Source organism: Aotus nancymaae, unplaced genomic scaffold (genome assembly GCF_030222135.1).
Source record: "Aotus nancymaae isolate 86718 unplaced genomic scaffold, 86718_ANA_hifiasm-v0.15.2.pri h1tg000067l, whole genome shotgun sequence".
NCBI classification, from domain to species: Eukaryota; Metazoa; Chordata; class Mammalia; order Primates; family Aotidae; genus Aotus; species Aotus nancymaae.
In genome coordinates this window covers 17661597-17674294 of record NW_026988482.1, presented here as the reverse complement: position 1 = coordinate 17674294, position 12698 = coordinate 17661597, and the positions used below count along the sequence as shown (strand labels likewise).

General features: G+C 45.8%; 1 protein-coding gene across 1 annotated transcript in view; it reads right to left on the bottom strand.

The window, feature by feature from the left end:
- The window catches only part of LOC105710835 (tyrosine-protein phosphatase non-receptor type 23-like), a 33378-nt gene that overhangs the window by 18334 nt on the left and 2346 nt on the right, over window positions 1–12698 (bottom strand).

Here is a 12698-nt window from a genome sequence, read left to right as displayed (position 1 = left end):
TATTTCTAACACAACTCTGATATCACTTCTAGCTTTATTTATTTATTTATTTATTTTTTTGAGATGGAGTTTCGCTCTTGTTACTCAGGCTGGAGTGCAATGGCACGATCTCGGCTCACCGCAACCTCCGCCTCCTGGGTTCAGGCAATTCTCCTGCCTCAGCCTCCTGAGTAGCTGGGATTACAGGCACGCACCACCATGCCCAGCTAATTTTTTGTATTTTTAGTAGAGACGGGGTTTCACCTTGTTGACCAGGATGGTCTCGATCTTTTGACCTCGTGATCCACCTGCCTCAGCCTCCCAAAGTGCTGGGATTACAGACGTGAGCCACCGCGCCCGGCCCCACTTCTAGCTTTAAATCCTTCTGAAACACACACACACCACTAGGCAGAAGGTAGACCAAAACATGCTTATCTCAGGACAGTGAGATGATAGGAAATGACGTAAAATCTAAAAAGAATGTGTACGGTAGCTTCCCAAAGCCTCTAATCTAATCTTGGCACAGAGTTTATGACCCTGCACAACCTGTTCCTGGCTGAGTGCGGTGGCTCACGCCTATACCAGCACTTTGGGAGGCTGAGGCAGGCAGATCACCTGAGATCGGGAGTTCGAGAACAGTCTGAACACGGAGAAACCTCGTCTCTACTAAAAATACAAAAATAGTTGGGCATGGTGGTGCATGCCTGTAATTCCAGCTACTTGGGAGGCTGAGGCAGGAGAATTGCTTGAACCTGGGAGGTGGAGGCTGCAGTGTGCTGAGATCGTGCCATTGCACTCCAGCCTGGGCAATAAGAGCAAAACTCCATCTCAAAAAAAAAAAAAAAAAAAAAAAGTCAGCCTGTGCAACAGAGCGAGACTGATCACTACAAAAATAAAAAACAGGCTGAGCATGGTGACTCACACCTGTAATCCTAGCACTTTGGGAGGCTGAGGTGGGTGGATCACCTGAGGTCAGGAGTTTGAGACCAGCCTGGACAACATGGCAAAACCCTGTCTCTACTAAAAATGCAAAAATTAGCTGGGCGTGGTGGCAGGCATCTGTAATCCCAGCTCCTTGAGAGGCTGAGGCAGGAGAATGGCTAGAACCCAGGAGGCAGAGGTTGCGGTGAGCCGAGATCGTGCTGTTGCACTCCAGCCTGGGCGACAAGAGCAAGACTTTGTTTCAAAAAAATAAAAATTAAAAATTAAAATTAAATAAAAAATAAAAATAAACAACCTGCTCCCAACAACCTTTGAAGATTGTCCTCTGGCACCTCCCAGGGACAACCAGCCAAAAGTACTTTGGAATTATTGTTCTCAGGTATCAATGCTCATCTACATTGTCCCTACCTTCTCTACTAAGACTCAGCTGAAATGTCACTTCCTTGAACATTAGCTGCTCTTCCGCTCACATTCCAAACGTGCTTCCATCAGACTATGTGCCAACAGCAGGGTCATGCCAGTGACCCCTCACCACCTCAAACAATAAGCATTAAGGAATGGTAGGGGCCTTATCAGATGTGTTGTATACTCAGCAAATGATTGCCTTTATAGGAAATGCAGAGGACAGATGAACAAATCAGATAACAGGAAAAGGAAACACTCAGAAAAATTCAGAAGATGGGGCAACAGTGAACCCACTCTCTTCAAAAAATTAATGTCATTTAAAAGGAGGGGGCTGAGCAGTGGAATAGTCTAGATTAAAAGTGATTAAACAAACTGAGCATCATGGCTCAAGCCTGTAATCCCAGCACTTCAGGGGACTGAGATGGGAGGCTGTTGAGCCCAGGAGTTCAAGACCAGCCTGGGCAACACAGTGAGACCCTGCATCTACAAATTTAAAAAGAAAAAAAATAGCTGGGTACGGTGGCCCATGCCTGTAGTCCCAGCCACTCAAGAGGGTGAGGTGGGAGAATCAACCTGAGAGATTGAGGCTGTGATGAGCTGTGTGCACACTCCAGCCTGGGCACAAGAGAGTGAGACCCTGTCTCCAAAAAAAAAAAAAAAAAAGTCATTAAAGGGACAGAACATGTCTAAATGCAATAGGAGAACCCCAACTGGATCTAAGTCTGCAAAAAAAGAAAAGTTGTAAAAGATAGAGGAAAATTATTGTAGATTTTCCCAGGTATGATAATAATATTGTGATTGTGTCGGAGAATGTCCTTACTCTTAGGAAATACATGCTGAGATGTGTCCGGGAAAAGTGATGTCCAAAACTTACTTTCAAAGGGCTTGTGGGATCTCTATCTATCTATCTGGAGAGAAAACAAATATGGGGAAATACATCCATCAAAACTAGGTAGCAGGGCACGGTGGCTCACACCTGTAATCCCAGCACTTTGGGAGGTCAAGGTGGGTGGATCACCTGAGATCAGGAGTTCGAGACCAGCCTGACTGACATGGTGAAACCTTGTCTTTACTAAAAATACAAAAATTAGCTGAGCATGGTGGCGGGTGCCTGTAATCCCAGCTTCTCAGGAGGCTGAGACAGGAGAATTGCTTGAACTCAGGAGGTGGAGGTTACAGTGAGTTGAGACTGTGCCACTGCACTCCAGCCTTGGCCACAGAGCACGACTCCATCTTCATATACACACACACACACACACACCACCACCACCACCACCACCACCACAACAACAACAACAAAACAAAACAAAACTAGGTAACCTGCTGGGTGCAGTGGTTCACACCTGTAATTCCAGCACTTTAGGAGGCTGAGGCCAGAGGATCACTTGAGCCCAGGAGTTCAAGGCCGGACTGGCAACATAGCAATAAATCCCATCTCTACAAAAATTAAAAAATGAATCGGCCAGGCACAGCCATGCCTATAGTCTCAGTTACTCCAGAGGTAAAGACAGGAGGATCACTTGAGCCTAGCAGTTGAAGTCCAGACTGGGCAACATAGAGTACATCCCATCTCTAAAAACAAAACAAAACAACTAGATAGTGAGAATTTGGGTGAGCACTGCATTATTCTTCCAACTTTTCTATATGTTTGAAATTTGAAAAACAAATGTTTTAAGAGTTGCTGAAGAGCTAAATGATACCTGAACAACCCTTTCCCCTGCCAGTGGTTTTTAGTCTTTGTGAGTTCTTTGAGACTATAAAAGCCATGAAATAAATCCCCCTAGAAATTTTCAACTATGCACAAACATAAGGATTTACCAGTAACTTTAGGGAGCTGACAGGCATTTTGAGGCCCATTTATGGGCTCCTGGTTAACAATCCTCACTCTGATCTATCCAACTCCACCCCCCCTCCACTCCATCCCTCAAAAACAATGACAACAACAACAACAAAAACACAACTATAAAATGTGGGTTGGGCATGATGGCTCATGTCTGTAATCCCAACACTTTGGTAGGCTGGGACGGGAGAATCGCTTGAGGCTAGGAATTCCAGACCAGCCTGGGCAATGTGGCCAGAGCCCCATCTCTACGAAAAAAAAATTTTAAAAAGCCAGGTGTGGTGGTGCATGCCTGTGGTCTCAGCTAGTTGGGAGGCTGAGGCAGGACTGCTTAAGCTCAGGACTTTAAAGCTGTAGTGAGCTATGATGGTACCACCTGACTCCAGCCAGGGTGTCAGAGTGAGACCTTGTCTGTATTAAAACAAAAGCAGGCCAGGCACAGTGGCTCATGCCTGTAATCCCAGCACTTTGGGAGGCCAAGGCAGGCAGACCGTTTGAGCCTGAGTTCAAGACCAGCCTGGGCAACATGGTGAAACCCCACTTCTACAAAAAAATTAGCCAGGTGTGGTGGTATGCACCTATAGTCTCAGCCAGTCGAGAGGTTGAGGTGAGAGGACTGCTTGATACCAGGAGTTCAGGGTTGCAGTGAGCCGTGATTGTGCCACTGCACTCCAGCCTGGGTGACAGACTATGAAACTGTCTCAAAATAAATTTTTTTTAATGTGGCCTATACTATCAGCTAAAACTTGACTCTATGAGAGAATGTTCTGTAGTTAACTCCCTTTCAGTAAGAGGTTTTGCCCAACCTTAGGTTAGAGAAAATGAGTAAAAGTGTAGCTCAGAGGTCTCATGGGATAGAGGCCAAAGGAATCAGATGGACATCTGGGACTCCTATGTCCTAGAAACAAGGCTTTTCATGATATCACTAGAACATCTGACCCTGCTGTTCACACAATGGTGACAGAAAGATGCTGCTCCCACCCCCAGCAAATCATGCCTAGAGGTCACATTCCATCTAAATCTCATCTCAATCCTCCTGTAAAATCAGCAGCAGACACTGAGCACCTACCACGGGTCAGGCACTGTGCTGAGTGCCTAGTAATCACTCCATCCTCACAACAACCCTAAGAGGTAGGTACTATTATCATCATCACTTTATAGATGAGGAAATGAGGAAACTGAGGCAAAGAGTTAGGATTTTTGTGCCTGGCTAGACTTGGTATTCACCAAGGTCACAGCACTAATAACTGATGGGGATATGACTGAAGCCCAGGCATTTGGGCTCCAGAGCCCATGTTCTTTCCATATTGGATCAATCCATTTCTATTTAAATTTTTTTGTTGCTGTTTATTTATTTATTTAGAGATGGAGTTTCACTCTTGTTGCCCAAGCTGGAGTGCAATGGTGCAATCTCAGCTCACTGCAATCTCTGCCTCCCGGGTTCAAGCGATTCTCCTGCCTCAACCTCCCAAGTAGCTGGGACTACAGTCGACCACTACCATGCCTGGCTAATTTTTGTATTTTTAGTAGAGATGGGGTTTCAACAGGTTGGCCAGGCTGGTCGCGAACTCCAGATCTCAGGTGATCCACCTGCCTCGGCCTTCCACAGTGCTGGGATTACAGGCATGAGCCACCGCGCCCGGCCGTTTTACTTTATTGTTTTACTTTATTTTTGAGAAAAGGTCTTGTTCTGTTGTCCAGGCTAGAGTTACAGTGGTACCATAACCATAGTTCACTGTAGTCTTGAACTCCTGGGTCCAGATGATTCTCCTGCCTCAGCCTTCCAAGCAGCTGGAACTATAGGCACATACCACCATATCCAGCTAATTTTCTGTAGAGATATTGTCTTGCTATATTGTCCAGGCTGGTCTGGAACTTCTAGCCTCAAGCCATCCTTCTGCCTCAGTCTCCCAAAGTGTTGGTATTACAGACATGAGCCATCACATCCAGACATTTTTTTTTTTAGATAAAGTCTCATTCTGTTGCCCATGCTGGAGTGCAATGGCACAATCTCAGCTCACTGCAACCTCTGCCTCCTAGGTTCAAGCAATTCTCCTGTCTCAGCCTCCTGAGTAACTGGATTACAGGAGTGTGGCACCACGCCCAGCTAATTTTTGTATTTTTAGTAGGAATGGGGTTCCATCATGTTGGCCAAGCTGGTCTTGAACTCCTGACCTCAGGTGATCCACCTACCTCAGCCTCCCAAAGTGCTGGGATTACAGGCATGAGCCACCATGCCTGGGTAGACTTTTTTATTTTGTAGACATGTGGGGTCTCACTATGTTGCCCAGTCTGGTCTCAAACTCCTGGAGTCAAGCAATAGTCCCACCTCAGCATCCCAAAGCATTTCTATTTTTAAAAAATACGGATCTTACAAACAACTCTGAAAACCAGGCACAGAAAATGAATACCTGGCCACATAGTGAGTCAGTGAGCAACGAGGATATTTATGTTATTATTATCAGCAACCTGTTAGAAAAATATCTTTAAAAAAGATATTTTTAAAATCCTAACAAAATCCTCTGTGACTGCTGATCATCCTCCACTAAAAAAAGAAAAAAGAGACTGAGTGAAGTTCCTGGAATAAGGGACAGAGACCTTGTCCTAATTTCGCTATGGTCTGGGTCTCCGCAAAACCGGGAACAGCCTAGCAAGGAGTATGAAGCTCCCAGTGGAGCCTGAGAAGGCAGGCCCAGCAGCAGACCAGGAGAAAGAACCAGAGGCCCTGACAGGACCCCAGGACCTACACAACTAGCAGGAGGAAGACCAGAGAATCTCTAAAAACAGTCAGGCTTTGGAGTAGCTGGGGATCCCTTTACGAAAGAATAAGAGAAGACCTGTGGAGAGCTCTCAGTGAGGGCATGTCCAGGGATCAGAGCGAGCCACTCTGGGGGAAACGAAAAGAAAGGAGTTACTAGATTATAAGTGGGAACGGTACCCCTAAGTTGTTGTGAAATCTGGGCTGTTTTTCATTTTTATTTTTAGAAATGGTCTTGCTCTGGAGGTTGCAGGCTAGAGTACAGTGGTACTATATCACAGCTTACAGCTGCCTCAAACTCCAAGCGATCCTCCCACCTCAGCCCCTTGTGTAGCTAGGACTATAGGTGTGTGCTACCATGCCCAGCTAATTTTGTTTATTTTGTAGAGACAGGGGTTTTGTTACGGTACCCAGGCTGGTCTCGAACTCCTGGCCTTGAGCTATCCTCCCATCTCAGCATCCCAAAGCACTGGGATTACGGGCGTGAGTCACCGTGCCCAGCCTAGGCTTGGCTTTTTTTGTGTGTAAAATGGGGTTCATATCACTTGCTATGTCTAGCTCAGAGCTGTTGTAAGGATTCAAGCTATTTCCTAAACAGGGAGGGAAGATGCTCAGGTGAAAATAGGCCAAGACCTGTACTAAGAATGTAGAAGCATTAGAAAGACAAATTTTGCATGTTCTCACTTATTTGTGGGAGGTAACAACTAAAACCATTGAATTCATGAAGACTGACAGTAGGATGGATACTAGAGGCTGGGAAGGGTAGTGGGAGTAGGGGGAGCAGAGTGGGAATGGTTAATGAATACAAAAATATAGTTATAGATAGAATGAATAAAATATAGTATTTGAGGCTGGACATGGTGGCTCACACCCATAATCCCGGCACTTTAGGAGGCTGAGGGGGGTAGATCACTTGAGGTGAGGAGGTGGAGACCACCCTGGCCAACATGGCGAAACGCTGTCTCTACTAAAAATATAAAAATTAGCTGGGTATGGTAGCAAGCGCCTATAATCCTAGTTACTCGGGAGGCTGAGGCAGGAGAATCGCTTGAACCCGGGAGCCAGAGGTTGCGGTGAGCTGATACTGTGCCACTGCACTCCAGCCTAGGTGACAAGAGCAAAACTCTGTCTCAAAAGAAAAAAAAAAGGATCTACTATTTGACAGCACAACAGGGTAACTATAGTCAGCAATAATTTATTAAATTTAAAAATAAAAGAGTATTTTATTTTTAAATATAAGATGTTGCTCCCACATCTTTTCTGAATACCCCATTTACCTTTATGTGATTACTATACATGTATTGCCATATCAAAATCTCATGTACCACATAAACATATATCTCATGTATCCCATTAATTTTTGTGGGTACAAGCCAGGCGGTGGCTCACACCTGTAATCTCAGCACTTTGGGAGGCCGAGGCAGGCGGATCACAAGGTCAAGAGATAGAGACCATCCTGGTCAACATAGTGAAACCCCGTCTCTACTTAAAATACAAAAATTAGCTGGGCATGATGGCACGCACCTGTAGTACCAGCTACTCGGGAGGCTGAGGCAGGAGAATTGCTTGAACCCAGGAAGTGGAGGTTGCAGTGAGCCAAGATCATGCCACTGCACTCCAGCCTGGTGCCTGGCGACGGAGCAAGACTCTGTCTCAAAAAAATAAAATTTTCGTGGGTACATAGTAGGTGTATATATTTATATACCTACTTAAGTCCAGGTGTTCAAGACCAGTCTGGGCAACACAGTGAGACCTTATCTCTACAAAAAAAACAAACCAAATTAGTAAAGCATGGTGGTGCATGCCTGTGGTCCCAACTACTTGGGAGGATGAGGTGGGAGGACCAATTGGGACCTGGAGGTAGAGGCTGCAGTGAGCCAAGATTGCACCACTGTACTCCAGCCTGGGTGTTACAACAAGACTCCATCTCTAAAAAAAAAATCAAAATAAAAAAGAACTTACAAGCATTAACTTTTGATTCTCAGAAGCTTATGAGGTATATTATTAGTTCCACGTTTCAGGTGAGAAAAGTGAGGATCAGATTAGTTATGCAATCTTTGTGACAGTTGAAGGTCATTGAGCTATTAATGGAACGAGAGGGGACCTAAACCAAGGTCTGATTCCAATAGCTATGCTACTTCCATGATGCTACTCTGCTGTTTCACTGAACAACAAACAGTAGACAATTTTGTAGCTAGATGAGATCACTGGAAACATCCATCCTGGTCCTGTGTGATTTTGCAGATTAGAGAAGTGGGAAACCACAGATGAGCAATGATAGTGCTAGGACCTCAAGCCGGGTGTCCTGACTCCCGACCTAGTATTAATCCCTCTGCGCCATCTTCTCTTGTCCTAGCATGTTCTCATGCTTCTATGTATGCTTTGCCCTTAATTTGATATAACAGCTTGGAATTTTTTTTTTTTTTTTTTTGAGACAGGGTTTCTCTCTGACACCCAGGCTGGAGTGTCGAGATCTTGGTTTACAACAGCCTTGACCTCCTGGGCTCAAGCCATAACCCCCACCTCAGCCTCCTGAGTAGCAGGGACTACAGGTGTGCACCACCACACCATGTCCGACTAATTGTTTTTTGTAGAGACAGGGTCTTGCTTTGTTGCCCAGGTTAGTCTCAAACTCCTTGTCTTGAGTCCTCCTGCCTTGGCCTCCCAAAGTGCTGGGATTACAGGCATGAACCAATGTGCCTGACCAGTATTATTAATTAATACAGGATTGTTCAGCTACTAAATTTCAAATGAGACTAATTATATTCAGAGAATGGCATATTGCCAAGAGAAATGTTCAGCTCCTTGGTCCACATCAGCCAGCCTGAAAGAAAACTGCCACAGGCCAAGAGTACTGGGGATAAGCACACACTTTCAGCCGGGCGTGGTGGCTCACATCTGTAATCCCAGCACTTTGGGAGGCTGAGGCAGGAGAATCACTTGAACTCGGGAGGCGGAGGTTACAGTGAGCTGAGATCTCGCCACTGCACTCCAGCCTGGGCGACAGAGCAAGACTCCATCACAACAACAACAACAAAAAGAACACACCTTCATCCTCCCCTTGTCTAATCCCTACATAATACTAAAGTCCTCGCTTTGTATACTAAAGTCATCTTTTCTGAATGGCCCCTTGCCTGTCTGAACAACAGTGAGGAAGACTCAAGTTACCTCTCCCAGAAGGTCCTAGAACTAGACTAGGTCATTCAACCAATGTTTATTAAGCACTCCCTATACACAAGTATTTTATTACCTCCTAAGTAAAGGAAAGAATCTGGTTTAAACTCTAAGTGAAATGGATATAGGTCTCTGGTATATGAGATTCAAGTCAGAGAAGAATGGACAATCCAGGTCATCTGTGCCTGGAGCTGTTCTGCTGCAAATAAAGTGAACAGATAGGCTCAGGCAGACCAATTGGGTGACTCCAAATCTGTAACAAGAGATAAGACAGGTCACCACCACAGGTAAGGCAACGTCCCATGCCCCTCACTGCTGAGCAGCCAGGGGCCTTTTAGGCCTCTAGTCCTCTTATTTACCTTTTTATGTGTGTGTTTATGTGTGTACATACATGCATAAGCTAGTTTTTCAAGAGTCAGCCATCCCATGGAAAATCTGGAAGGGGAAAAAATTCCATAAATCATAAAAACCAGGCTTGTACCTGGGTGTGAATAAAAATGAACAGTAAACAAAAGGGAACAAGAGTATGCACTGTGGGCCGGGCGCGGTGGCTCACGCCTGTAATCCCAGCACTTTCAGGGGCCAAGGCGGGCAGATTACGAGGTAAGGAAATCAAGACCATCCTGACTAACATGGTGAAACTCTGTCTCTACTAAAAATACAAATAATTAGCTGGGTGTGGCAGTGGGCACCTGTAGTCCCAGCTACTCGGGAGGCTGAGGCAGAATCACTTGAACCTGGGAGGCGGAAGTTGCAGTAAGCCGAGATCGTGCCATTGCACTCCAGCCTGGCAGAAAGAATTAGCCAGGTGTGGTCATGCACACCTGTAATCCTAGCTACTCGGGAGGCCAAGGCACAAGAATTGCTTGAACCTAGGAGGCAGAGATTGCGGTGAGCTGAGCAGAGATCGCACCATTACACCCCAGCCTGGGAGACAGAGTAAGACTGTCTCCAAAAAAAAAAAAAGAAAGAAAGAAAGAAAGAAAGAAAACTCAGTGGTGGACAGCAAGACAGTCTGAATTCAGAGGAGGGTGAAGTTCTTTCCGTTTCTGACCCAAATACTTGCCGGGCAGCTGAGAGGACCCTAATGAAGTACAGTTCAACCCATGTGCTAAACAGGAGGAAGGGAATTCCAGTAAGGACCTGAGCAAGGGCAGTGACCAGACATGGAAGGAAGAGAGGCTAAAAGTTCTCATAGGAGAGGACTGGGGAGTGAGGTTAGAGAAGGCAGGCTGAAGTGAGCTGGGGACAGGCCATAAGCGATGGAAAAGTAGAGATTTAGAGATCAACTCAGCCAAAGTGGGAGGAGGGGAGATGAAGAGAAGCCAAGTGACAGGCAGGGTGGCTACCAACCAGATGTACACCTGCACTTGAGGATGAGGATTACTGTGTAGATTACTAGAAGGTATGTTTCATGAAGACAGGGTTTTGTTGGGGGTGGGGGTTTGAGACAGGGTCTCACTTTGTTGCCCTGACTAGAGTGCCGTGTATGATCTTGGCTCACTGTAACATCCGCCTCCTAGGCTCAAGTGATCCTCTCACCTCAGCCTCCCAAGTAGCTGGGCCTACAAGGCGCACACGACCATGCCCAGAAAATTTTTTTACTTAGAAAAAAAAAATGCTTATCTCTTTATTTAGAGGCTGGGTTATGAGACTGGCTAATTTTTATATTTTTTTTTCTTGTAGAGACATGGTCTTGCTATGTCGCCCAGGCTGATCTCGAACTCCTGGGTTCAAGCAATCCACCCACCTCGGCCTTCCAAAGTGCTGGGATTACAAGTGTGAGCCACCGAGCCCAGCCATTTTTGTACTTTTAGTAGAGATGGGATTTTACCATGTTTGCCAGGCTGGTCTCAAACTCCTGGATTCAAGCGATCTACCTGCCTCAGCCTCCTAAAGTGCTGGGATTACAAGCAAGAACCACTGCTCCCAGCCAAGTCACAGGTTTTTGTCACCACTGTACCCAGGGCTGGCACATGACAGGCACTCAATAACTATTTGTTCAATGAATGAATCAGGGATGAATGCAACATCTCAGTCCAAGTGAGCTGGACTTTAGCTCAAGTACAGTTGGTTAAGGGCAAGTGTTTGAGCCAGAAAGGAGAACTTCAAATAACAATACTTGAGGCCAAATCACTCACTGATAAAGAGGACCAGAGTCATCTATCATCAGTTTCCAAAGAATCAGCACTCTGGCCTTCAAAGCACAAGTTAAGAAGATGCAAGGCCAGCAGCATTTCCCTACTAAAAAATTATGTGGGTCTGGCCTGGTGAGGTGGCTCATGCCTGTAATCCCAGCACTTTGGGAAGCTGAGGCAGGTGAATCACCTGAGGTCGGGAGTTTAAGACCAGTCTGACCAACATGGAGAAACCCCATGTCTACTAAAAATACAAAATTAGACAGGCATAGTGGCACATGCCTATAATCCCACCTACTTGGGAGGCTGAGGCAGGAGAATCGCTTGAACTTGGGAAGCAGAGGTTGTGGTGAGCTGAGATGACGCGTGGAGTGCCATTGCACTCCAGCCTGGGCAACAAATGTGAAACTCTGTCTCAAAAAAAAAAAAAAAAAACAAATTACATGGGCCCAGTATCCTAACCTCAAGTTTACCAATGCAGTTTGAAACCAGCCTGCTTTTCTGGCTCCTATTTCACATTATGCTATAATGGAAGGCATATCCACTGGGAGTGAAAATCAGTACTAGCCACCACGAAAGATTTGTCAAAAGCCCAGCCCTTTCAAACGATGAACCTCTTTACCTGTCTGGAAAACTCTCATTCATCCTTTATAGTCCACCTCTGGCAAGTCTTCCCTGATGGCCCCTCCTTAGGCTGGTATTTTTTTTTTTTGAGTCAGAGTCTCGCACGGTCACCCAGGCTGCTGCAACCTCCACCTCCTGGGTTCAAGCGATTCTCCCGCCTCAGCCTCCCAAGTAGCTGGGATTACAGGCGCCCACCACCATGCACGGCTAATTTTTTGTATTTTTAACAGAGATTTCACTATGTTGGCCAGGCTGGTCTTGAACTCCTGACTTTGTGATCCACCCACCTTGGCCTCCCAAAGTGCTGGGATTACAGGTGTGAACCACCACGCCCAGCCACACTGGTATTTCTATATATTGCAAATACTTCTACTTTTATGTTAATGTCATTACTCTAATTTTTATGAATTCCTTGGGGGAAAAAAAAGCTGTCTCTTTTTTGTCTGCTTATCAGGGTTCAGCATAGTACTTAGCCAGTTGATGTAAACAGAACCAATTTTCACTCTTTTATCCTAAATTAAATTCTAACCCTCAGCTCCAATTCACTGGCAGAGGTTCCCACAGCTCAGAGCAAGGATAAAGAAGGACAAGGGTACCAGTGGAGAAGGCAGAGAAGGGCCGCTGAAGTTGGGGAAGGGGGTGCAGGTGGAGAAGAGTCTCTAGGTTGCAGTGGTGTCTACACAGTCTCCTCCAATGTCTAGGAAAGGAATTGCTTCATATTTGATACTACCTCAGGCTGAAGGGCTAATTAGCAACTCCTCTCTTGGAGGCTCAGGTGCTTCCAGGGAAGTCACTGGTCACACAACACTGTTTGGGCTCAGTGTGAGTGATCAGAGCA